Here is a 26623-nt window from a genome sequence, read left to right on the forward strand (position 1 = left end):
TTAAGATATATTTTTATTTAAAATCATTTAGAGTTCCAAATATTCATTTTTAGTTTCTATAGATTTTGTGATTCAAAATTTGGAATTTTCAATCGACCTCGACCGTTGACATGGCTTACACCAAAGTTGTAGTTTTCGACGTGATCTATAACTCGGCAGTGGAGGGCTCGGACGAATGTACAAAGAGATCGACGAATATATCACCTCGAAGCTCGGCAGTGTACGTACTGGAGGGCCTCGGGCCGGCGCGGTGGGGCAACGCGCGGTGGAGGGCCTCGGGCGCGGAGGAGGGCGCGGTGGAGGGCCACGGGCAAGCGCGGAGGAGGGGCACGGGCGCGCGCGGTGGAGGCCGCACGAGGAAGAAGACGGCGGCGCCGGTGTCACGGAAGGCGAACGAACGCGGCGCGAGGTCGAAGAAGAGGCCGGGTGGCGGTGTTCGACGAGGAAGAAGACGAGCAGATCGATCTGCCAGGCGCTGGAGGTTATATAGCAGAGGAGAATTACTCCCGGTGCCAGCCACCAACCGGGAGTAAAAACCCTTTACTCCCGGTGCGTATTACCAACCGGGAGTAAAGGTACCTTTACTCCCGGTGCGTGTTACCAACCGGGAGTAAAGGTATACCTTTACTCCCGGTTGGTAACACGCACCGGGAGTAAAGGCTTTTTTTGGCGGGCCACGAAACTGCAGCCCACCTTTACTCCCGGGTGGGCTTCCCACCCGGGAGTAAAGGTGGCCTGCAGTTTCGTTTCCCGCCTGTTTTAAGCAATAGTCTTGTTAAATACAATAGAAATGCAATAGTTTTTATTAAATACATAGTAAATTAAATAAAAGGCATAAAATTATTTTGTTAAAAATATGAATTTTATTTTTGTTTATTGCACATAGGAAAAATCGATAACCTAACTTTTTTTATTTTTTGTTAGAATTATAAAACATAATGTAACTAATATTTATTATTTCGTTAATGCAAAAATGTAGTGTTTAATTAAAATTATTAAAATTATTGGTTTTGGACAGGAAATTTGTTTTCACATCATTTTAACGTTAATATTTTAATTTTTCATCACTCAGTATCCTAATTTACCTTTTTGAGAGAGAAATCCCACCAAATCAAACATTGATTTAATTTGAAATATGACATAATAAACATCTGAATTCACAATTATTACATAATATCTCAAACACACACTATATTAAATCACTATATCATCAAGTGGGCACAGCAGTGAACTTCTTCTTTACATATGTCCCTTGGTTATGATCGCTTCGTAACCATGGAGTGTCCTCATCATTTACCAAGATGCTAGGGTCTTTGTTCACTTTGAAGGGCGGAATTCGGTCATCCTTTTCATATTCTTCTGACATGTCCGACTTGTCCTCAATTCCCACGATGACTCTTTTCCCTGAAAGAACTATGTGGCGCTTTGGCTCTTTGGTTGAGTCATTATCGTTTTTCCCTCTTTTTGGTTTGGTAGACATATCATTGACATAGAACACCTGATTCACATCCTTGGCAAGGACGAATGGTTCGTCTTTGTACCCAATATTACTAAGGTCTACTGTTGTCATTCCATACTCGTTGTCTACTGTTACTCCGCCTCCGGTCACCTTGACCCATTGGCACTTGAACAATGGGATCTTCAAAGTAGGTGCATATTCTAGTTCCCATATTTCATCTATGCGTCCATAATATGTCTGCTTATTCCCATTCGGGTCTGTGGCATCTATGCGGACACCACTGTTTTGGTTGGTACTCCTTTTATCTTGGGCTACTGTGTAGAATATGTTCCCATTTATCTCGTACCCTTTGTATGTGACAATATGCCATGATGGTTGCATAGCCAATAAATACAGTTGCTCATGGATGCTCTCATCACCTTGACATTTTTTTCGCAACCAACCGCCGAAAGTTTCCATGTGCTTATGCGTAATCCAAGCTTCAGTCTTGCCTGGAAACTCGGATCGTAAGAGATCCTTGTGTGTCTCAATATACGGATCTACCAAAGAGGAGTTCTGTAGAACTGTGTAGTGCGCTTTATTGAAATAATCATCATCCATACCAATATATGTTTTCCTCCCTAGTGTCCCCTTTCCGCTTAGTCTCCCCTCATGTCTCGATTCAGGAACACCAATCGAGTCAAGGTCGGGAATAAAGTCAACACAGAACTCAATGACCTCTTCTGTTCCATAGCCCTTGGCGATGCTTCCTTCTGGGCGAGCACGGTTGTGAACATATTTCTTTAGGACTCCCATGAATCTCTCTAAGGGGAACATGTTGTGTAGGAACACAGGACCGAGAGTGAAAATCTCCTTGACTAGGTGAACTAGGAGGTGTGTCATAATATCAAAGAAGGAAGGAGGGAACACTAACTCAAAGCTGACGAGACATTGAACCACATTATTCTGTAGTTTAGCTAGATCAGTTGGATCAATTGCCTTCTGAGAAATTGCATTGAGGAATGCACATAGCTTTACGGTGGCTAGACGTACATTTGGAGGTAGAATTCCTCTTAATGCAACTGGAAGTAATTGCGTCATGAGAACGTGACAGTCATGGGACTTTAAGTTACAGAATTTCTTCTCTGTCACATTTATAATACCCTTTATATTCGAGGAGAATCCAGATGGTACCTTGATGTTGTTTAAGCATTCAAACATGATTTCCTTCTCCTCTTTGCTTAGAGTGTAGCTAGCAGGACGTAAGTAATGGCGTCCATCATCTGTCTTCTCTGGATGCAGGTTGTCTCTTTCTCTCAAACAACGCAGGTCCTGTCGTGCTTCAAATGTGTCCTTAGGCTTTCCATACACACCCATAAAGCCTAGCAGGTTCACACAAAGATTCTTCGTCAGGTGCATCACGTCGATCGAGCTACGGACCTCCAGGACTTGCCAATAGGGTAGGTCCCAAAATATGGACTTTTTCTTCCACATGGGTGCGTGACCGTTAGCGTCTTTCGGAATAGGTTGGCTTCCATGTCCTTTTCCAAAGACGACTTTCACATCATTGACCATATCGAGTACATCCTCACCGGTTCGGTTGCGAGGCTTGGTCAGGTGGTCTGCTTTCCCTTTAAAATGCTTACCTTTCTTTCTTACGGGGTGATTTGCAGGAAGAAATCGACGATGGCCAAGGTACACGACCTTTCGACATTTTTTCAAGAATACACCTCTAATATCACCGAAGCAGTGTGTGCATGCATTATATCCCTTGTTTGACTGTCCTGAAAGATTACTTAGAGCAGGCCAATCATTGATTGTTACGAACAACAATGCTCGCAGATCAAAGTGTTCCTGTTTGTACTCATCCCACACACGTACACCTTCTTTATTCCACAAAATGAGAAGTTCATCAATAAGTGGTCTCAGGTACACATCGATGTCATTGCCAGGTTGCTTCGGGCCTTGGATGAGCACAGGCATCATAATGAACTTCCGCTTCATGCATAACCAAGGAGGAATGTTGTAGATACTTAGAGTAACAGGCCAAGTGCTATGACTACTGTTCTGCTCTCCAAAAGGATTGATACCATCTGTACTTAAAGCAAACCTTAAGTTTCTTGCGTCATTTGCAAACTCCGGGAATTCTCTATCGATTGCTCTCCACTGGGACCCATCAGCAGGGTGTCTCAACATATTGTCTACCTTACGGTCTTCTTTGTGCCATCGTAACAATTTTGCATGTTCTTTGTTTCTGAACAGACGTTTCAAGCGTGGTATTATAGGAGCATACCACATAACCTTGGCAGGGATTTTCTTACGTGGACGTTCGCCCTCAACATCACCAGGGTCATCTCGCCTGATCTTATACCGCGACGCATGGCATACCGGGCATGCATCCAATTTCTCGTACTCTTTGCCACGGTATAGGATGCAGTCATTAGGACATGCATGTATCTTCTCTATTTCTAGCCCCATAGGACAGACAACTTGTTTTGCTTCGTAGGTAGTGGCGGGCAATTCATTGTACTTCGGAAGCATCTTCTTTTGGATTTTTAGTAACTCTCCAAATCCCTTGTCAGATACACCATTCTTTGCCTTCCATTGCAGCAATTCTAGTGTGGTTCCCAACTTTTTCTGCCCTGCATCACAAGTTGGGTACAACAATTTCTTGTGATCTTCTAGCATCCGCTCGAACTTGATCTTCTCCTTTTCACTTTCACATTCTCTTTGTGCATCACGAATGACCTGACAAAGATCATCAGCCGGCTCATCTTCTGCGGCTATCTCTTCTTCAGCTTCTCCCATTGCAGTATCATTGAAGCACGCACCATCAGGAATAATATCATTGTCGTCCCATTGTTCTTCTTCATCTTCTTCCATTACAACACCGGTTTCTCCGTGCTTTGTCCAACAAATATAGTTTGGCATGAAACCCGACTTGAACAAGTGTGAATGAAGAGTCCTTGAGCAAGGATATTCCACCGTATTCTTACATATGGCACATGGGCAGCACATGAAACCGTCGCGTTTGTTTGTCTCGGCCGCACGTAATAAAGAATGCACGCCGTCAATGAACTCTTGTGAGCGGCGATCAGCATTATACATCCAATGACGGCTCATCTGCATTACATGACATAAATATCATATTAAAACCTAGATCATAATTAATTATTTATACAACATGCGTGCCACCACAAAAGATACAAATTTATGAAAGCATCGCTACAATGTAGACAATCCCAACTACCACTAAAAGAACTAAAGCTAAAATACATTTCAGGAGCACAAGGATTTCGCGACCAATCTCAACTAAAACAGACAGATCCCCCGATTGTGCAACATCTTTGGGCTTCTTCGACTGGATCACTGCCTCATTAGCCGCCGTATCTGCCTGTTGTGCAAGATATTTTTGCACGAGTTCAACATACTCTTCCTCCCAGTAGAAGCCTGAACATCGTCCACTGCCATCCCACTGAAATTAAAACAAAAAACTAGAACTTTAATCACAACCATCATGAAAATAGGTATAAACTAACCATAATCATTAAATACGATAAAATAACTCACATTGCGATCCGGACACTTGTAGAAGATACGATCCTTGTTGGGACCCTCCTTCTTCACTCGGTACTCCATCACAATCTTCATCTCATCACGACACTTGCCGCATGGAATGAGAGGAAGGCCCGGCCTAAGTCGCTTTGGAAACCCATGAGAGGCCGAGGACCCGGAAGCAGTTGCCATCTACTCTCTATACTCATTTTTTAATACACTATAAATTTCTTCTTTTATAAACAAATAAAATTAACAAACTATAAAATTATCTAGATCTCTAAACAATGATATTTTTAATGGTCATTGTGTTCTCGTCTTTTACTGCGGCAGGTAAGTAATTCATATGATATTTCCGCAAATTAACAGAAGAATGGGAATGTACACACATAACAGACTACTACGACGATATCGGGACGTGTGAATAAATAACCATCCGTACTAGTTGACCTTGCTTACGTGATCATCTCGGCGAGCATTTCTCCACCGGACAGCACCGTACTTGGTCAAGGAAGAGCTCCGATTCTATGAGGAAGGGAACACGGTCTCCCACGACCGTTGTCGCTCTCCCTCGTAGAATCAAAGCTCCTCCTTGATGTCCGTTATCGCTCGACAGAGAACATGCTTGCCGAGCTGAACACGGTCCGCAAGTTCAACTAGTATGGATTTTCTATAATTTTCTAACTATTTTCTAAGTTTTTATTTATATATACTACGTTTAGGTACGGTGATTGACAGACTACTACGACGATATCGGGACATGTGAATAAATAACCATCCGTACTAGTTGACCTTGCTTACGTGATCAGCTCGGCGAGGATTTCTCCACCGGACGGCACCGTACTTGGTCAAGGAAGAGCTCCGATTCTACGAGGAAGGGAACACGGTCTTCCACGACCGTTATCGCTCTCCCTCGTAGAATCAAAGCTCCTCCTTGACGTCCGTTACCGCTCGGCAGAGAACATCCTCGCCGACCTGAACACGGTCCGCAAGTTCAACTAGTAAGGATTTGCTATAATTTTCTAACTATTTTCTAACTTTATATTTATATATACTTTAACCTTCTTTCATGTAAATATGCAAGCTTAAAGTGATTTTGAGCTCAAATTGCTTACAAATGAAAAAAAACCACAATAAAGAACCATAAATATATATAGTGAATAAAATGGTATAAGAAAATGGTAAAAAATGAGAGTATGAGATTGGTAACCTTTACAACTGAAGAATCGACGGAGGAATCGAAGAATGGATGGAGGAACAATGGAGGGGGGGAGGAAGCAAGAACACTACTGCAGTGAGCTTCAAAATGTGCTGAGCTCGGGCTCGGGGAGGAAGGAGGAGACGGCCGATTTATAAAGGGAGAACATTTAGTCCCGGTTGATAGATCCAATCGGGACTAAAGGTAACTTTCCAACCCCGGGTGCAGCCACGGCCCGGGAGTAGACCTTTACTCCCGGTTGGAGCCACCAACCGGGAGTAAAAGCATACCTTTAGTCCCGGTTGGTGGCTCCAACCGGGACTAAAGGTCCCTGCCACCTCTGTCTGGCGCAGTAGCCGTTGGGCAGGAACCTTTAGTCCCGGTTGGAGCCACCAACCGGGACTAAAGGTATTTCTAGTCCCGGGGGCAAAAAATTCCGGGACTAGAGCCCATTTTGGCCGAGGATCAAAGGTCTGTTCTCTACTAGTGCTACCAGGTACTATGGAATGTCGGCTTTATAAATTGTAGGACGTCTCTTTGATGAATCAGTTTGTAGCACGTTTGCCGAAGGATCGTCCACGAAGCTACAGTTTCTAGGCACAACTTAAATTTTTCTATGGAATAGTCAAGTTCGGTAGCCATAGTAGTCCAAAAATTTTAGTCAGACGGTAGTGGGTTTATCCTTTTTCTAATTTTTTTCCAACATTTATCGACAAGTAGTCCAAAAATTTATGATCTACACATAGTCGTCAGTCGTGTGGACCTTTTGTTTCTACAGCACACAGTTGTCAGTAGTGGTCCAAAAATGTAACATGTGAACCTTTTTGCTCCTAACGGTACCGTCAAAATGAAGTACAAACATTTACACATAGCTACGGATGAAGACTTGACTATTGTTTTTGTAAAAAAAAGAGAGACTTGACTATTCTATAACAACATAAAAAACGTGGACCAAGACATGTGAGGAGAAGCACCTTTTCTAGCAGCTACATGATCACATAGTGTTTAAAAGTGACCGAATGCACGAGGCGGAGGCTCCTGGAGCCTAAAATTAGCGCTTACTAGTCAAGGCCCTATTTGGCACGGCTCCACTTCACTAGTGAAGCCATTTTTTCCTTTAGCTCCACGAACAGCTCTTTCGGTGGAGCCAGAGCCGTTTTGGTATCCCGTTTGGCAAAACAGCTCCTTACGATAGACAAAAAGAGCTGAAAAGAACGTAATACCCTTGACTTTATTTATTCGCTCGTTTCTTCTTCCCCACTGGTTCGCACGAGCGCTCTTGCCTGGCAGTCGTGCCCTCCCCGCCCCCATGCCTGGCGCCCGGCGGCCTGCACCCTCGCACCCCTTGTGGCCATCCGCGCCCCCGACCGTCTACGCCTCTCGGCCCTCACACCGTCAGCGGCGTTCCACGCCCCCGGCGGCCATCCGCACACCAGCATCGCATGCCCCGGCGGCCGTCCGGGCGACTCCAGCCTCTCCCATGGTCGCATGCGCCCGTGTGCCACGAGAGGGTCAAAACTGGCCTCTCTCGTCCTTGTGTCCATGTGGGCGAGGTGAAGCTGGGTGAAGCCACTATTTTTAGCTTCATCCCACCCTAGACCTCTATGAGAGCAGGTTTTTAGGGGCTTCACTAGTGAAGTCATTTCGTTTTACCCCGTTCGGCAAAATACATCTCCAAACGACATCTGAAGCCGGTGGAGAAACCGTGCCAAACGGGCCAGAGACAAAAGGTTAGCTAGCCGAGTCGTATTTAATTCGGTTTTGATGTAAAGGATACCCTGGTGTTTAAATAAAATATTAGTTGGTGAATATTCGTCAGGCTAGCTGGTTGACTAGCACATAATGAAGGGAACTACTGTATAGATGTAAAGGATACCCTGGTGTTTAAATAAAATATTAGTTGGTGAATATTCGTCAGGCTAGCTGGTTGACTAGCACATAATGAAGGGAACTACTGATTTTATTATACAGCCTATCAATCAGGAAGTTATCACAGGTGCTGCGCAGAAGGAGAAAGTCGGCGTGTGTACACGCGAGTTGCGCTGCTGCATGAGTCTGCATGCTGGGCTTGATCAAGTGCTGGGACGTGATGCTCACATGGTTAGTCTTTGCCAACGGAAAGAGAAAGGAAGCCGGACACATGTGCTGTAATCAAGGGTGAGAATGAAGGAGCCGGACAACTTCCCCTTTTAAAGAGTACAACACGAGGATCCATGCCGAGATTAGATATAAATTTCATTCTTAACTGAAAATTGGATCCTGTTGCTTTTTCGGGTTTCGCATGTAACGTATTGTATTAGGGCCAGTTTAGTTCCCCAAAATTTTGCCAAATTTTTTAAGATTCCCCATCACATCGAATCTTTGGACGCATGCATGAAGCATTAAATATAAATAAAAAATAAAACTAATTACACAGTTTAGACGAAATCCACGAGACGAATCTTTTAAGCATAATTAGACTATGATTGGACACTAATTGCCAAATAACAACGAAAACCGCTACAGTGTATTTTGCCAAATTTTTTGGCATCTAAACAAGACCTTAGTATCGGAGATGGGCTCTCGATGGTCCACGCACCTATATATTTAAAGGGTCAAGGCCAGTTGGAAAAAAGAAATAATTGACTCAAAACAAATCTACTATTATCAAGTTCTTTTATTTTCTTCAACCTTTCGCATGTTGGTCAGTAGTCATGCTTTGCTAGTTTCCGGCAAACAAGCGGCAAGCTCCGGCGTCATCGGAGTATCACCCTTAATTTTGTTGTTTTTGCTCGTAAAACAACCGGTTCTATTATTCGCCGTAATCGAAGAATTTATCTCTTTACTAGTTTATTATGTTCGAAAACTAGTTGTGACGCTTCTACGAAAGTGAATCAATCTATTCGTTGACGACTCGTATGTTGATTTTGTGCGTCAACACTATTAATGAATAATGGAGATGGTCTTTGTTAAGGGAGCAGCTCTGTTACTCCTGTTCAACGTCGAGGACTGTTCAATGAAACAGACCCGTGGGCACTGTTGGAGCATCCTCTTTTCGTTGACTGACTCGAGTAGGCAGGCACAAATAGTACTAGAAAGAGATGGCAAAGACTCACTCAAGTAGGTGGAAACCTTTTGCCAATTATTGTGGCATGTTTTTAATTAAGAAACTCCGCCGTCAAAACATTAAAAAAACTATTCTTGAAATTTAACGTTTCAATGGCTACCAGGTACTATGGAATGTCGGCTTTATAAATTGTAGGACGTCTCTTTGATGAATCAGTTTGTAGCTCGTTTGCCGAAGGATCGTCCACGAAGCTACAGTTTCTAGGCACAACTTAATTTTTTCTATGGAATAGTCAAGTTCGGCAGCCATAGTAGTCCAAAAATTTTAGTCAGACGGAAGTGGGTTTATCCTTTTTCTAATTTTTTTCCAACATTTATCGACAAGTAGTCCAAAAATTTATGATCTACACATAGTCGTCAGTCGTGTGGAACTTTTGTTTCTGTAGCACACAGTTGCCAGTAGTGATCCAAAAATGTAACATGTGGACCTTTTTGCTACTAACGGTACCGTCAAAATGAAGTACAAATATTTACACATAGCTACGGATGAAGACTTTGACTATTGTTTTTGTAAAAAAAAAGAGATTTGACTATTCTATAACAACTTAAAAAACGTGGATCGGGACATGTGAGGAGCCGGAGCACCTTTTCTAGCAGCTACAGGATCGCACAGTGTTTAAAAGTGACCGCATGCATGAGCCGGAGGCTCCTGGAGCCTGAAATTAGCGTTTACTAGTCAATGTCTCATTTGGCATGGCTCCACTTCACTAGTGAAGCTATTTTTTCCTTTAGCTCCACGAACAGCTCTTTCGGTGGAGTTGGAGCCGTTTTGGTATCCCGTTTGGCAAAACAGCTCCTTATGCTGGACAAAAAGAGATGAAAAGACCATAATACCCTTGACTTTATTTATTCGCTCGTTTCTTCTTCCCTGTTGGTTCGCACGAGCGCTCTTGCCTGCCAGTCGTGCCCTCCCCGCCCCCATGCCTGGCGCCCGGCGGCCTGCACCCTCGCACCCCTTGTGGCCATCCGCGCCCCCGACCGTCTACGCCTCTCGGCCCTTGCACCACCGGCGGCGTTCCACGCCCCCGGCGGCCATCCACCCACCAGCGTCGCGTGCCCCGGCGGCCGTCCGGGCGACTCCAGCCTCTCCCATGTCGCATGCGCCCGTGTGCCGCGAGAGGGGCAAAAGTGGCCTCTCTCGTCCTTGTGTCCACGTGGGCGAGGTGAAGCCACTATTTTTAGCTTCATCCCACCCTAGACCTCTATGAGAGCAGGTTTTTAGGGGCTTCACTAGTGAAGCCATTTCGTTTTACCCCGTTCGGCAAAATACGTCTCCAAACGACATCTGAAGCCGGTCGAGAAACCCTGCCAAACGGGGCCAGAGACAAAAGGTTAGCTAGCCGAGTCGTATTTAATTCGGTTTTGATGTAAAGGATACCCTGGTGTTTAAATAAAATATTAGTTGGTGAATATTCCTCAGGCTAGCTGGTTGACTAGCACATAATGAAGGGAACTACTGTATAGATGTAAAGGATACCCTGGTGTTTAAATAAAATATTAGTTGGTGAATATTCGTCAGGCTAGCTGGTTCACTAGCACATAATGAAGGGAACTACTGATTTTATTATACAGCCTATCAGCCAGGAAGTTATCACAGGTGCTGCGCAGAAGGAGAAAGTCGGCGTGTGCACACGCGAGTTGCGCTGCTGCATGAGTCTGCATGCTGGGCTTGATCAAGTGCTGGGACGTGATGCTCACATGGTTTGTCTTTGCCAACGGAAAGAGAAAGGAAGCCGGACACATGTGCTGTAATCAAGGGTGAGAATGAAGGAGCCGGACAACTGCCCCTTTTAAAGAGTACAACACGAGGATCCATGCCTAGGTTAGATATAAATTTCATTCTTAACTGAAAATTGGATCCTGTTGCTTTTTCGGGTTTCGCATGTAACGTATTGTGTTAGTATCGGAGATGGGCTCTCGATGGTCCACGCACCTATATATTTAAAGGGTCAAGGTCAGTTGGAAAAAAGAAATAATTGACTCAAAACAAATCTACTATTATCAAGTTCTTTTATTTTCTTCAACCTTTCGCATGTTGGTCAGTAGTCATGCTTTGCTAGTTTCCGGCAAACAAGCGGCAAGCTCCGGCATCATCGGAGTATCACCCTTAATTTTGTTGTTCTTGCTCGTAAAACAACCGGTTCTATTATTCGTCGTAATCGAAGAATTTATCTCTTTACTAGTTTATTATGTTTGAAAACTAGTTGTGATGCTTCTACGAAAGTGAATCCATCTATTCGTTGACGACTCGTATGTTGATTTTCTGCGTCAACACTATTAATGAATAATAGAGGTGGTCTTTGTAAAGGGAGCAGCTCTGTTACTCCTGTTAACAAAGGTGGGCCCTCTGTTCAACGTCGAGGACTGTTCAACGAAACAGACCCGTGGGCACTGTTGGAGTATCCTCTTTTCGTTGACTGACTCGAGTAGGCAGGCACAAATAGTACTAGAAAGAGATGGCAAAGACTCACTCTAGTAGGTGGAAACCTTTTGCCAATTATTGTGGCATGTTTTTAATTAAGAAACTCCTCGTCAAAACATTAAAAAAACTATTCTTGAAATTTAACGTTTCAATGGCTACCAGGTACTATGGAATGTCGGCTTTATAAATTGTAGGATGTCTCTTTGATGAATCAGTTTGTTGCACGTTTGCCGAAGGATCGTCCACGAAGCTACAGTTCTAGGCACAACTTAAATTTTTCTATGGAATATTCAAGTTCGGCAGCCATAGTAGTCCAAAAATTTTAGTCAGACGGTAGTGGGTTTATCCTTTTTCGAATTTTTTTCCAACATTTATCGACAACTAGTCCCAAAATTTATGATCTACATATAGTCGTCAGTCGTGTGGACTTTATGTTTTTGCAGCACACAGATGTCAGTAGTGGTCCAAAAATGTAACATGTGGACCTTTTTGCTCCTAACGGTACCGTCAAAATGAAGTACAAACATTCACACAAAGCTACGGATGAAGACTTGACTATTCTTTTTTTTAAAAAAGAGACTTGACTATTCTATAACAACTTAAAAAACGTGGACCGGGACATGTGAGGAGCCGGAGCACCTTTTCTAGCAGCTACAGGATCGTACAGTGTTTAAAAGTGACCGCATGCACGAGCCCGAGGCTCCTAGAGCCTAAAATTAGCGCTTACTAGTCAATGCCCCATTTGGCACGGCTCCACTTCATTAGTGAAGCCATTTTTTCCTTTAGCTCCACGAACAGTTCTTTCGGTGGAGCCGGAGCCGTTTTGGTATCCCGTTTGGCAAAACAGCTCCTTATGGTAGACAAAAAGAGATGAAAAGACCGTAATACCCTTGACTTTATTTATTCGCTCGTTTCTTCTTCCCCGTTGGTTCGCACGAGCGCTCTTGCCTGGCAGTCGTGCCCTCCCCGCCCCCATGCCTGGCGCCCCCATGCCTGGCGCCCCCGTGCCTCCGCGCTGTAACACCCTAAATTTGCATTTTCTAGAAATAGCCAAATTGAATTATTTAAGCAATTTTGGTGAGCATTGAAATATAGGAAACAAATAATTTTTATAAAACTAAAATCAAATATAAGATTAAGATTAGCTACAAGTGATGCATACATGCTGCTGCATATTTATTTTTGTGATGAATGGTTTTGATTCAAATTCCAAATGAATTCAAAATCTAATTGAAAATGAAATTTGGAAAATCATTGGAAAAAGGAAAAGAATTCTTTTTTTCTTCTCCCCCTCCTTCCTTGTTTTCGGCCCGCTGGCCCCTCTCCCCTTTTCCCCGCTCGGCCCAGCACCACAGCGCCAGCCCAGCTCTCCCCTCTCCCCTCTCCCCTTTCCCCGCCAACCGTCGGCCCAGCAGCCGCGCCAGGCAACCGCCGCGCCTCCCCCGCGCCCAGCCGCTGACCGCCTGGCCCCACCTGTCGGCGCCGCCCCCAACCTCCCGCTCGCCCCGCGCCTGTCAATCGCGAAGCCGCAACCGCCGCCCACGATCGGCGTCGTGGGAGCGCCCCCTCCCTCGCGCCCTTGCCTCTACAAAAGGAAGCCGAGGCCGTCCCCGCATCCGCTGCTGCTTTTCCCCGCTCCCTCTCGCGTCGCCGTGCCCGAGAGAACCGCCGCCCCGAGGTCTCCGAGCTCCGTCGTCCGCCTCCGCGCGAACCTCCGTCACCGAGCCGCCTCCGCTCCGGTTTTCACCGCGGTGAGCATTGCCGTACTCTCCCCTCTCCTCCCATGCTTTTTGTTTCTCGTTTCTTGGCTTCTCGAGCCCTGGCCGCGAGCTCCGCGAGCCATGGTCGCCGGCCATGGCGGCCACCGTGCTACCAGCCGTTCCCGGCCGCCGTAACGGCATGGCCGCGACCCCCTTCCTCCCCCGTGTCCCCCGGTGCACTCGGTTTTCCGTTTGGCGAACCCTAGCCCCCCTAACCGAGATCACCGGTGAGACTTCACCGCCGGCCATGGCGCCTAGCCGTCTGGGGCACTGTTCCGGCCAGCCCCCCCCCCCCCCTGTTCTCCTCTTCGGTTTAATCTCAACCGCCCATCGCGAGATCAACGGCCACCAGTGGAAGATACCCTTTCGCGTGGCTGTTTTTCAAAAGAGTCCCTGGACTTTTCTAAGTCCTAACCCGCAGTCCAAAACGTATTTCCCCGAATGCGCAATCTCGATTGGAAAGCGTAAACTCCACGGCTTAAGTCAAAAATACGTTTTCAGTATTTACAGAAATGTCATTTGAACTGTTTCGCTTATAAAATTGTCGTTTTAGCTCTGAATTGATCCATTCAAATCGCGTTAGCTTCGTAATTTCATAAGCTACATGTTGGAGCTACTGATAGTCAAGTTTGGAACTTTTTAATTTCATGATTAGATTTAATTAAATATATGGCTATAGGAAAACCCGTTTAAATCATAACTTTCGCATTTTAGCTCCGTTTTTCGTCAACTTCGCGTTGACGTGATCGTAGCGAGACGTAGAATATGTTTACAAACATTTTATCTTGATTTCAATACTGTTGGTGTACTGTTCTAATGATAGGAATGTTTGCTTTGCATGAATGCTTTTGGAATGTTGTATGTTGCTGTGTTGGTCGCGTTCAGACGGTGAGGAAAACGTTGGAGACCAAGAACTCTTCGACGACCAGCAGGACCAGCACGAGTTCGTGAACCAAGGCAAGTATAGCATGGGCCTTCCTTGATGTCCTATTTCACTTTAATCAATTACTCATTTGCATGTGTCTAATTTTGATACCCATAAGGACAACCTAGTGATTGATTATCCTGTTCCTTGTCTCCTATGGGTTAAATGCATATGGGTAGATTGCTAGTGCTCTAACTGAACTTGATATACATATTGATGAATGATACTATGGAACAAAGTGAGTAACATGATTTATAACAACTGTTCCATAGGGCGAAAGTGCAAATGACCTTTGTTCATGTTGCTCCCGGCCCTCCATAAGGACTTATCTGTCGGCAAAAGCTGGGACTGACAGTGCAACCGGGAGAGTCATATGGCTCTGACTTTAGCTCAGTAATAGGATCTTTCCTAGCTAGTTAGAGGTTACCTTTTTGGCGCAAATGGGGCTTGCCACGTTGGGTATAGGGCTGCCTCTGTTCCTATGAGTATAGCCGCGATGGATATGTGCCATAGGAAAGGGGGGTTCCTACATCTGCCTGCCAAGGAAACCTAGCGGCCCTAACTTGTTAGGGAAACCTATGAAATGGCTTCATAGTGTACCCTGCCCGCTCACCTTGGTAGTGACATGGGAGTAATTAACCCGGGCATATGGGGATCACGACTCGCGGTGAATGTGCACCACCTCTGCAGAGGGTAACAAACTGTTATAACAGCCGTGCTCACGGTCACGAGCGGCCCGGAAAACTCACAGAATAACTGGTTACTTGTTGATGATCATTTAGAGTGGTTCTATGATGATATATGGTACACTTGACACTGATATATGTTCTTATGGGATTAAATGGGAGCTTAAGCAAAACTTGATAATATCTGATAATAAAAGTTTGTCATACTAAAAATGCTAACTGCAGTAAACCAGAGTCTATCCTTTTTGAGCTTCATAACCCCATGTTAGCTTGCTAAGTATGGAATGTACTTACACTTGTTTATTTTCTTTACTTGGATAAAAATCCCGGATGGGTAACAGATGACAACGGGTATGAGGATTTCCCGGAGGATTATTAGGCTTGTGGTCAACCAGTTGACCTTCCCTGTGATGACGCCCACGAGAGTTTTACTATCTTTTTTTTATTTTTCCGCTGTGATGTATAAGACTAAGTTTTATTATAACTCTAATGTATGAGACACCGTGATGATACTTTATGTAATTTGTCAGCTTGTGTGTGTGATTGATTCCTGGGCACACACGAGTTTGTGCATTCAATTTTATCCTTAAAATTGGGTGTGACAAATTGGTATCAGAGCCGTGTTGACTGTAGGACGCAAGCCTAGTTAGAAAATGGTCGAATTAGTATCTTTGCTCCTCTGGTTTCTTGCTTACTGTCTTATTCTTGTTATTTTATTAAAACATTTATGCTTTTCATACCTTAATCTATTATTTAAAATTGTTGATTCTAACTCTATCTCACTTTAAATCTATAGATGTCTCATAATCCGAAGACTGCTCGACTCAGCACCGCCGGCTATCGTGCCATGTTCACCCCGCGTGCCCCACCGGTAGAGAGGGAGATTGTGATCATCTCCGACGACGAGGAGATGGCTACACCGACGCCTACACCTACTCCTACACCAGTCGCCGTGCCCGTCTATCCTGTTGTAGCTACACCTGAGGAGTCGACGGCTACTTCCCCTACACCTGCACCCTCCCTAGCTGTCCCCGTGGAGGACGAGGAGATTGGCTGGAAGTGCAAGTACTACTTCAAGCCAGCTCCAGAGACAGCCTACTACCACACTCTCCTCACCCACGTGCTGGACGACTACTTCCCCGACTTGCACGCCTCCATCAGCTACCACTGCGCCGAGTACCAGCACCCATTGGAGGCTACCTTCTGGAAGGTAGAGCTGGTGGTCACCGCCTGGAACGATATCAATAATGGACATGAGGTGGAGACTGTCCACTGTGCCCCTGCCAGGAGAGCCCATGCTTTGGATGGCATGGAGGATGTAGCATAGAATGCCTACATCCACTACCATGGTCGTCGCTTTGAGGCCATGAGGGAGGATCGCTTCAGGTTCCTTCCTCGAAATGATCATGAGGGTGTTTGGCAGGTTTTGGCTCCACCAGAGAATGACCCAACTCTGGAGGCAACGGTGCAGCATGTCCACGCTATGCAGGGAGTGGATGATGAAGTCAAAGGAGAACTGCGTGCATCTCAGAGGGCACAGAGACGTCTTCAGAAACAAGTGGATGAACTTCGAGCACAACTTGGACAGCCTTCCATCTACAAGAAGAAGCGCCGGTCCTTCACCATGATTGACACCACTCCATAGGTGTTAGGTGCCTTGATCTAGATTATCACTTCGTTAGTTCGTGTTCTTATTTAGTCTTGTTGGTCTTGTGAACTTGGTTGATTAGATGTTTAATTTGTGAACTTGGTTGATTTGGTATTTTGCTTGATTGCTGGAAGTTTGTGGGCATGTCCACAACTTCCTTAGATTGGAACTTTAAGTTTAGAATGAAATCTTAATGCAGATGTTTCGTTTTATTTTATCTCTGCTGTGCTGATTTCTGGAGCAGCCTGTATTCTTTATCTGGTATCTCGAAATCTGGGATGATAAAAATTCTGAAATTTTTATGGAGATAAGTAGACCTCTGTATCTTTCAAGTGTCTTTGGAATCACGTCAATAGCTGATCAGGTTTGGGAGATCTAGCTGTCACAAGTGGATGTTCCTGCGCTGTCTGGAACTCAGAACAGTTTCGGTTTAGCTCTATTTTTGACTATGTGTGAGTCCGAATCTGTAAAAGTGGTCTAAATGAAAGTTGTAGCTGATGTCCTAAGCTTTCTAACAAATCTTGGTGCACCTCTGTTGGATCTCTGAAACTCGAGTTATAACAGTTTTACTAGCCACTCTGCTGCTGGGGACATTGGTTGCCATTCTAGTGCTGATACAGTGGGCGTTGCTGGTTCAGGTTGTGCTGAGGGTACTAACCACGATTCTCCTGATTGGGTGGTCCTTGGTACCTCTGCTAGAAGCCTTGCTGAGGATTAGTGTGCGGACGAGTATTACTCCGAGAGGCCTGTCCCTATAGTCTCCTCTTCTTCCTCCATCTCTTTGCGCTTATTGTCAATAACAATGGCACGATTCACCAGCCTCTAGAAATTGGGGTATGTATGGGACATAAGCTAGAGTTGCAGACCATCATACAAACCCTTGAGAAAGCGGCATTGCTTATTAGCATCATCAACCACCTCATTCAGAGCATAACATGACAACTGAACAAACTTGTCACGATAAACAGCTATGGACATAGATCCATGCTTTAGAGCTCTGAATTCCTCCTGCTTGAGCTCTATCAATCCTTTAGGTATGTGGTACGACATGAAATTCTCTCTAAACTCCTACCAAGTGATAGGAGGAGCATGAGTGGGATGTCCATACTCGAATGCCTCCCACCAATCATGAGCTTCTCCCTGGAGTTGTCCTGACGCGTACAACACCTTCTGCTGGTCATCGCACTAAGCTATGTTGAGTTACTTTTCCATTGCACGAAGCCAATCATCTGCTTCCAGTGGATTAGTGGCATGAGAAAACACTGGGGGATGGCCCTTCAAGAATTCACCATGCTTGTCACGCGGTGCTCCACCAATTGGTTGATTCTGCTGATTTTGCACCTGAGCTTGCATAAGTTGTGTCTGCACTGCCAAAAGCTGCTCAATAGTAGGTGGTGGTGGTGGTGTTGGATGTGGGGGAACACCTCCACGACCTCAGCCTCTTCCTCTTCCAGACATCTGACATCCAACACAAATATTCAAAATTTAGAGATTTCCATGTTATATGCACTTATAGAGATATAGAATACATCTGAAAATTTTCTAGTCGAGCCCCAACATCAACAGCTCGGTAAAACAATCATATATCGAGTTCTAGATATCCAAAAGAGTCGTACTTTACATGGTTGGAAATCTTAAGAAATGGTCAACAACTTTTATTCAGACCACATGCCCAGATTATGTCGTTAGGTTACTCAAAAATAGGATACAACCGAAACTGTCCCTGATTCTAGACTGCGCAAAAACTTCAACTTAAAACAACTATATCTCTCAAAAACGATTAGGTATAGGGGTGATTCTAGAAGCATTAGAAAGATACTTAAGTCTAGTTGCCCCCATAAAAATTTCATAATTTTTTGGTCGAGTAGATTTAGATTGGCATTGAGATAAGGGCAGACTGCTCCAAAAAACAAATCCGAGGGAACATGATGCACCAAACCCAACTATTTATTTATTGACTCAAACCTTTATATTCTTAACTATGGAACTTACGGACATGCCCACAAAGTTACAGCACTTATTACAAAATTTCAACTCACACATAAACATAATAATAATCCAACTAGGCACACCAAAGTTCACACCGCACTACTAGATTCAACTGGACTCAACTTGACCCGTGCTACTAACGTCTTATTACATAGAAAGTAACTCCAACACCTATGGGTGAAATTTATGGGGAAGCTCCTCATAGATCCTTGGAAGGTTGAGGCACACTCTTTACTCGTCTATCACTTGTCGGTATCTCTTAAGGGTCGCCTCCTGTGCCTTCAACTGATCTTCTAGCCATCGATTCTTGTCTACTAATTCATAGGCATAGTTCACCATCACTTGAGTAGTGGGATCCATGCCTTTAGGGTCCATTATTGCCCATCCCGAGTTAGGGTGTTGGCGAGGGAGGAAACGATATTGATCTTCCTTCATGTCATCAAAGCGACGACCACGGAGACCCATGCAGGCTATGCGGCTGCATCTTCTATGCTATGTTAAATGGTGGCACAATGAGCGTGATGCGCATAGTTCTAGTGCAGCTGGTATACTTCCTTCTGTTCATCCCTGATGGAGATACACACCCTGGTCTTCCAATAAGTGTCCTCTAGAGGATGCGTATGCTCATTGCAGACGTACTCCACAGCTGTGTCCCAATCAGCGTAGTAGGTCTGAAGAATCCCCATAAGTCGATGGTGCGAGGCGGAGGATTCACACCCCGGCTTGTACAGATCTTTGTAGTCCATCCCAGGAGAGGGATCGGCTCATCCTCTTGAACGGCGTCCTCCTCCTTATCATTATCAAACAATACAACGACCTCCACTTCTTTGGGTTCTTCTTCTTTGGGTTCTTCCTAGAATGGCTCAAGCGTAGGTGCAGGTGTTGGCGAGTCAACTTCTTGCTCATGGAGTTCCTCCTCCTCATGTGTCTCCATAGACTCATACAAGCCAAGAGGCGGGTAGTAGCCTCCGGTGCTGATGCGAGCAGTCTTATTGGCACGAGACATCTATAGAATTAGATTTAGTCATATTAGAAGCAAAAAATTTCATAACAGAGCGAGGCAAAAGAAAAATAAAATTTAGCAAATAACAAGGGTGAGATGGAAAGCATGGAATGAGTGAAGCAAAAGAAGCTAAAACGACCATTGCTAACTAGGCTTGCATCCTACAGTCAACATGGCTCTGATACCAATCTGTCACACCCAATTTTAAGGATAAAATGGGATGCAAAATCTTATGTGCGCCGAGAGATCAGTCACACACATAAGCCGACAAATTATAAATAGTATTATCACAAGCGTTTATTACATCACGAATAATAAGACAGAGTCTTCACATAAATATAGCGAAAGTTTAAAGATAAATCTCTCGTGAAAGCTTCATAACATAGGGACGTCAAATGGTTGACCACAAGTCTAGTATTCCTTAGGAAAGTCATTATTACCATAGCCATTTGTTACGCATCTGAGATTTTTATCCAAATAATGAAAATAAACAAGCGTAAGTATGTGTCGTACTCAACAAGTGTAACATGGGGTTCATGAGGCTCAAAAGGCTTGACACGGGTTTAACAACATTTAGCTTTTAATTGTCATAATTTTAGCATAAGAGTAGCAACAAGTTGTTTTAATCCCAAAGTAAAACACATGATCAATGTAAACATAAATAATAAATAGCATAAACAGATAATTCTTAGTGATAATCTATTCCATAAATGTTCCAAGGCCGCTCGTGACCATGAGCACGGCTGATATACCAGTTTTACACTCTATAGAGGTTGTACACTTTCACTGTGAGTCATGATACCCATATGCCTGGGTTAATTACTCCCAAAACACTTCCAAGGTGAGCAGGCAGGGTTCACTATGAAGTCTTTCAAAGGTTCGTCTAACAAGTTAGAGCCGCTAGATTCACTCGGCAAACAGATGTAGAGCCCCTTTCCCGATGGCACATTGACACGCAGCCTATACTCATGGGGACAGAGGCCGCACTATACCTGATTCGGCAAGCCATTCTTATGCCAATAAAGGTAACCACTAACAAGCTAGAAAAGGTCCTCATACTGAGCTAAAGCCAGAGCCATGTAGTCCTCACAGCCATATTGTAAGTCTCGGATGATCAATTACAGATAAGTCCTTAGGGAGAGGAATCTAAAGCATTTAGAAAGTAGCTAAACACTCTAGCCCCCTGTTTCTAAGTTGCTAAAAAGTCATATTTTAATGTTTATTACATATACCATTAGTCAAGTTACAAGATCATGGTTTAATTGAGCACTAGCAAAGCTACCCAATGCATATCCCATAGGAGACAAGGTTTAAGTTCAATTCTAGGGAATCCCTATCAAGGTGACACATGCAACATGAAATAAATGTACTAAAGTTGATAGGAAACAAGGATAATCCTATGCTATACTTGCCTTGGACAAAGTGCTCCTGCTGTTCCTACTCGTCAAAATAGTACTCTTGATCACCGACGAATTGCTCACCGTCTATACTCGATAACCACAGCAACATATAAACATCCAAAAGCAATCATGTATAGCAAACAAAGGCTATAGATTAGAACAGTACACCAATCAACATAAAATCAAGATAAAAAGTTTGTAAAATGAATTTAACCTTCTTTCATGTAAATATGCAAGCTTAAAGTGATTTTGAGCTCAAATTGCTTACAAATGAAAAAAAAACCACAATAAAGAACCATAAATATATATAGTGAATAAAATGGCATAAGAAAATGGTAAAAAATGAGAGTATGAGATTGGTAACCTTTACAACTGAAGAATCGACGGAGGAATCGAAGAATGGATGGAGGAACAATGGAGGGAGGGAGGAAGCAAGAACACTACTGCAGTGAGCTTCAAAATGTGCTGAGCTCGGGCTCGGGGAGGAAGGAGGAGACGGCCGATTTATAAAGGGAGAACATTTAGTCCCGGTTGATAGATCCAATCGGGACTAAAGGTAACTTTCCAACCCCGGGCGCAGCCACGACCCGGGAGTAGACCTTTACTCCCGGTTGGAGCCACAAACCGGGAGTAAAAGTATACCTTTAGTCCCGGTTGGTGGCTCCAACCGGGACTAAAGGTCCCTGCCACCTCTGTCTGGCGCAGTAGCCGTTGGGCAGGGACCTTTAGTCCCGGTTGGAGCCACCAACCGGGACTAAAGGTATTTCTAGTCCCGGGGGCAAAAAATTCCGGGACTAGAGCCCATTTTGGCCGAGGATCAAAGGTCTGTTCTCTACTAGTGGCTGCTGGCTCCGTGTGTAGTTGCTTGGAGAAGATTGCCTAGATCACTGGCTTTATATAGACTCACGAAGCGGTTGCACGACACTACACATCATCATCAGTAACCTATTACCTATGTGCGCTATGTAATGTTGTTTATGATCTCCCATGCAGCCGGCGGCTAGCTAGTATCGTTAAGAGTTTTAATTTTGTGAGTACTAGATTGATGTCCGGCCAATAGGTTCCATTGTTCGCTAGGATTAATATGGCATGATGGCGTCTACTAGCAAGTTAATTAACATGCAGCCAGTGTCGTTGACACGCTCCACCAACCACTGATTTTACATGATAAAAATTACTAAGAGCTTCTGACCTTGTCCTCTGCAGATTGGATTTCAATGTAGCCAGCGTCTGCGTGCCATGGCCAGCTAACATAATGGGATTTACAACTGCCCCCTTTAATTAGATCATTCAATATATTTTCATAATAAACTTATTTAGGGATATAAATATTACTTAAGACAAACGCGAATTTCATAGCAACACTTTTCATGGGAATTTGCATATAAATGTTGCCAGTTGTGAGCTAGAGAAACCAATATGAACGTGCTCATAGCAATGTGGAATCATCTAGGAAAATATGTAAATTGCGTTATAAATATGTTTAAGGTAAAAGAGAAAGAGGTGCTAGTTGTGTGCACCACAATTGAGTTCTCTACTAGTTGTTTCTCCCACAAGCAATGGTACGTGCGTCTGTCACTATTGATTGATCCTATAGTAACATAAAAACAACATGTATATTGGAATTACATTATATTGTCAGAATGTTTTGTTGGGAACTGTTGGAAATTGGCTCCAAGATGACGAAGAGAGATAGAGCAAGCTATGTAATGTTGTTTATGATCTCCCATGTCGCCGCCGGCTAGCTAGTATCGTTGAGAGTTTTAATTTTGTGAGTACTAGATTGATGTCCGGCCAATAGGTTCCATTCACTACTGGAAACTTAAAATTCACTGTCGGTTAAAGACAAACCGACAGGGAAATTATATATTTCTGTCGGTTACCTACGAACCGACAAAAAAATAACAAAACTGACAGAATAAATATAATTTTACTGTCGGTCTTCCATCTACCGATGGAAAAATATACAGTTTTCTGTGTGTTTTGGTGACAACGACAGAAAAATTCATTTTGACGAGCGCTGGAGAACGAAATGCGCATCCAACTTGGGCCTGGGCAGCGTTGGCCTTTCAGCCGGCCCAACAGCGGGCGGGTTATGCCACGGACATATAAAAGCGGCACCCCAAACCCTAGCGCCACAATCTATCTCTCTTCCTCTCCCACCCGTTCGCCGCCTCCTGCACTTCGTGAGACCGCGACGGCGGGAGATTCGGTTCTCGGCTCGCTCGCCCCACGATGGCGCGACCCCCAAGCGGCGGCGCCTCCTCCGGTCACCAAGCTACGACGCCTCCTCCTGTCACCAAGCAGCGGCGCCCTCCCCGCTGGCCCCCAAGTGGTGGCATGCAAGGCTAGGGCGGCAACGGCGGCGGATCTGACTACCTCGTGCGGCCCCAAGCAGCGGCGTCCCCGGTACGAGCGGCGTCCCTGGTACGAGCGGCGATGATCCAACTACCTCACGGCCCCAAGCAGCAGCGGCGCACCCGCCCCCGGATCTGACTCCGATGACGGCAGATTGGGCACACTCACCTCGTCTCCACCTCGTTTTGGGGCTACGGCAGCGGATCCGGTTACCTCATGTGCTCTCCATGTTCCTGGTCAAGCCAACACTAGCTCCACGCTCGAGGAATGCTGTGGTGCCGTGCGTCCAGCAGCTCCTCTCCGGTTGGTCCAGCGTTGGCTTTTCATGCTGCAGGTTCTAAATCTCGTCTCTCCCAATCTCATATTTCCAATTTTTTGTATGCATATATCCACATAGAAACCAGCCAAAAACCTCCCGATTTTTGTAGTATTATGAAATATATATTTGTATATCTCCACACAGAAACCAGCCGGAAACGAGATCCTTCTCCACTCTGAACTGAAAATCAATCTAGCTGATAGATTAATGCAATGCAAACACAGTTGTAGCATGAATGTATGTGTTGTCATTTATTCTCATAATTTATTGGCCTGATGAGTTACTGAGCCCTGATTGTGTATTCAACATAATACTATGTGTGGCTATCAAAGTTGTTTTTCTTTCTCCAGCCTATGCATCATTTTCTCCAGCCTAAGTGGTCGGCCAGGTCTTTCGAGCCTGTAGAGGGCGCCAAGGAGGCCCTCATAGACCCCAGTGGCTCCAAGGGCAAAGTGGTGCGCATCGGCACCATGCTTTCCTCCGAATAGGAAAGCGTGCTCGCCGACTTCCTCCGTACCAATAGAGACATCTTTGCGTGGAGACCCTCGGACATGCCAGGCATTCCAAGAGAAGTTGCTGAGCACGCCTTGAAGATCAGGCCAGGCTCCAAGCTAGTGAAGCAGCGGCTGCGTCGCTTCGACGAGGAGAATCGTAGGGCCATCGGCGAGGAGATTGCAAAACTTTTGGCGGCCAGGTTCATCAAGGAAGTATACCACCCCGAGTGGTTAGCCAATCCCGTTCTTGTATGAAAAAAGAGTGGGAAATGGAGAATGTGTGTTGACTACACGGGTCTCAACAAAGCGTGTCCAAAGGATCCGTTTCCTTTTCCACGCATAGACCAAGTAGTCGACTCGACCTCAGTGTGCGAAACCCTTTGCTTCGTTGATGCGTAATCTGGGTACCATCAAATCACAATGAAAGAGTCCGACCAGCTCGCGACATCTTTCATCACCCTATTCAGATCGTTCTGCTACGTCACAATGCCGTTCGGCCTGAAGAATGCGGGGGCTACATACCAACGCTGCATGCTCAAGTGTTTCGGTGACCTCATCAGGCAAACCTTTGAGGCCTACATAGATGACATCGTGGTCAAGTCCAAACGAGCTGACCAGGTCGTAGCCAACCTAGAGCAGATCTTCGCGAAACTCTGAGCAAACGACATCAAACTCAACCCCGAGAAATGTGTTTTTGGGGTCCCAAGGGGTATACTGCTAGGCTTTATCGTCTCCGAGTGTGGCATTGAAGCCAACCCAGAGAAGATCTCGGGCATCATGAGGAGGTACAACGAGTTATAGGGTGCCTCACCGCGCTCTGCCGCTTTATCTCGCGCCTCGGCCAACAAGGACTCCCCCTCTATCAGCTTCTGAAGAAGGCCAACCATTTTGAATGGATGCCCAAGGCCCAGGAGACACTTGACAAGGTCAAGCAGCTCCTAACAAAGGCTCTGATCCTGGTCCCCCCGACCAATAGGGAACCGCTTCTGCTCAACATTGTGGCCACACCCTCAAAGTGCAGTGTCCCGTATACTTCATTAGCGAGGTCTTATCCGATTTCAAGACTCGCTACCCCAAATCCAGAAACTCCTATACGCCATCCTTATCGCCAAGAGGAAGTTGCGTCACTACTTCGAGTCGTATTCGGTGACGGTCGTGATGTCTTTCCCTCTCGGTGAGGTCGTCCAAAACCGGGATGCCACAGGAAGAATCACGAAGTAGGCGCTCGAGATGATTGGTCAAGTCATTTCATATGCCCCTCAGACGGCCATCAAGTCCCAAGTGCTGGCTAATTTCATTGAGAGTGGACCAAGATCCAAATGCCGCCGACAGTCATCGACCAAGAGTACTGGACGATGTACTTCGATGGATCGCTGATGAAGAAAGGCACCAGCGCAGGGCTGGTCTTTGTTTCGCCCCTCGGGGTACGCATGAGGTACATGGTTCGCATCCATTTCCCCTCCTCCAACAATGTGGCCGAGTATGAGGCACTCATCAACAGCCTACACATCGCCATCGAGTTGGGTATCTAACGGCTTGACATCCAGGGCGAAAAACCAACGGCAAGAGCATGTCACGCAAATATTCATTGAGAAAAACCCAAGAACAATACAAAACCACCTAGCAAAAAATTAAAACATCTACAAATCCTTGCAGAGGAGGCACAACAAAACTACCGCCGCAAGAAACACAACACTGGCAAACGTTAGAAGCATCGGTAGCCACTACACCTCCATGCATGCCCCAAGAAACAAACAATGTAACCTAGGAAGGGGAGGGAGTGAGTTTTCATTGCAACGCCTCCAAGTAGATAAATGACATCTACAGGTGCCATTAACGTCGATTGGAAAATCAAGTTTTTTCAACCAAAACTCGTAGAGGGAAGAGGGCCCGACTACAATGCCTCTGATAAGTAGCTACCAAAAGCATCACCATTGTCAGCCGCAGATAAAGGCCTGGCAAGGCCTTTGCCTGATAGCCCCCACACCCTAGAGTCCCTAGACCCAAACCTAGCTACACTGTGGATTGTCACGGCGGCGGCGCCACCATCTCCTTCGTCAACCACTAAACAAATGGTTAGGTTGGACAGCATCTTGGAATGGCTCACGGTGACAGGGTGTGGTCCGAGCGTGGCCCAGATAGAAAATAAATAAAGAAACAAAATTAATTACTTTAATTGGCTGCATTGAAAAACGTGCAAATTTTTGAGAAAGGAGTACCGGAGCATAGGCCCCAAAACCAGTTCTAAGACAATATCCTCTTTGTAGAAAGTAGGAATGAGAGCTAATAGTGTTTCCATTGATCTCTGATGTGTTTATATAAG

This window comes from Miscanthus floridulus, chromosome 13 (assembly GCF_019320115.1).
Source record: "Miscanthus floridulus cultivar M001 chromosome 13, ASM1932011v1, whole genome shotgun sequence".
Lineage (NCBI taxonomy): Eukaryota > Viridiplantae > Streptophyta > Magnoliopsida > Poales > Poaceae > Miscanthus > Miscanthus floridulus.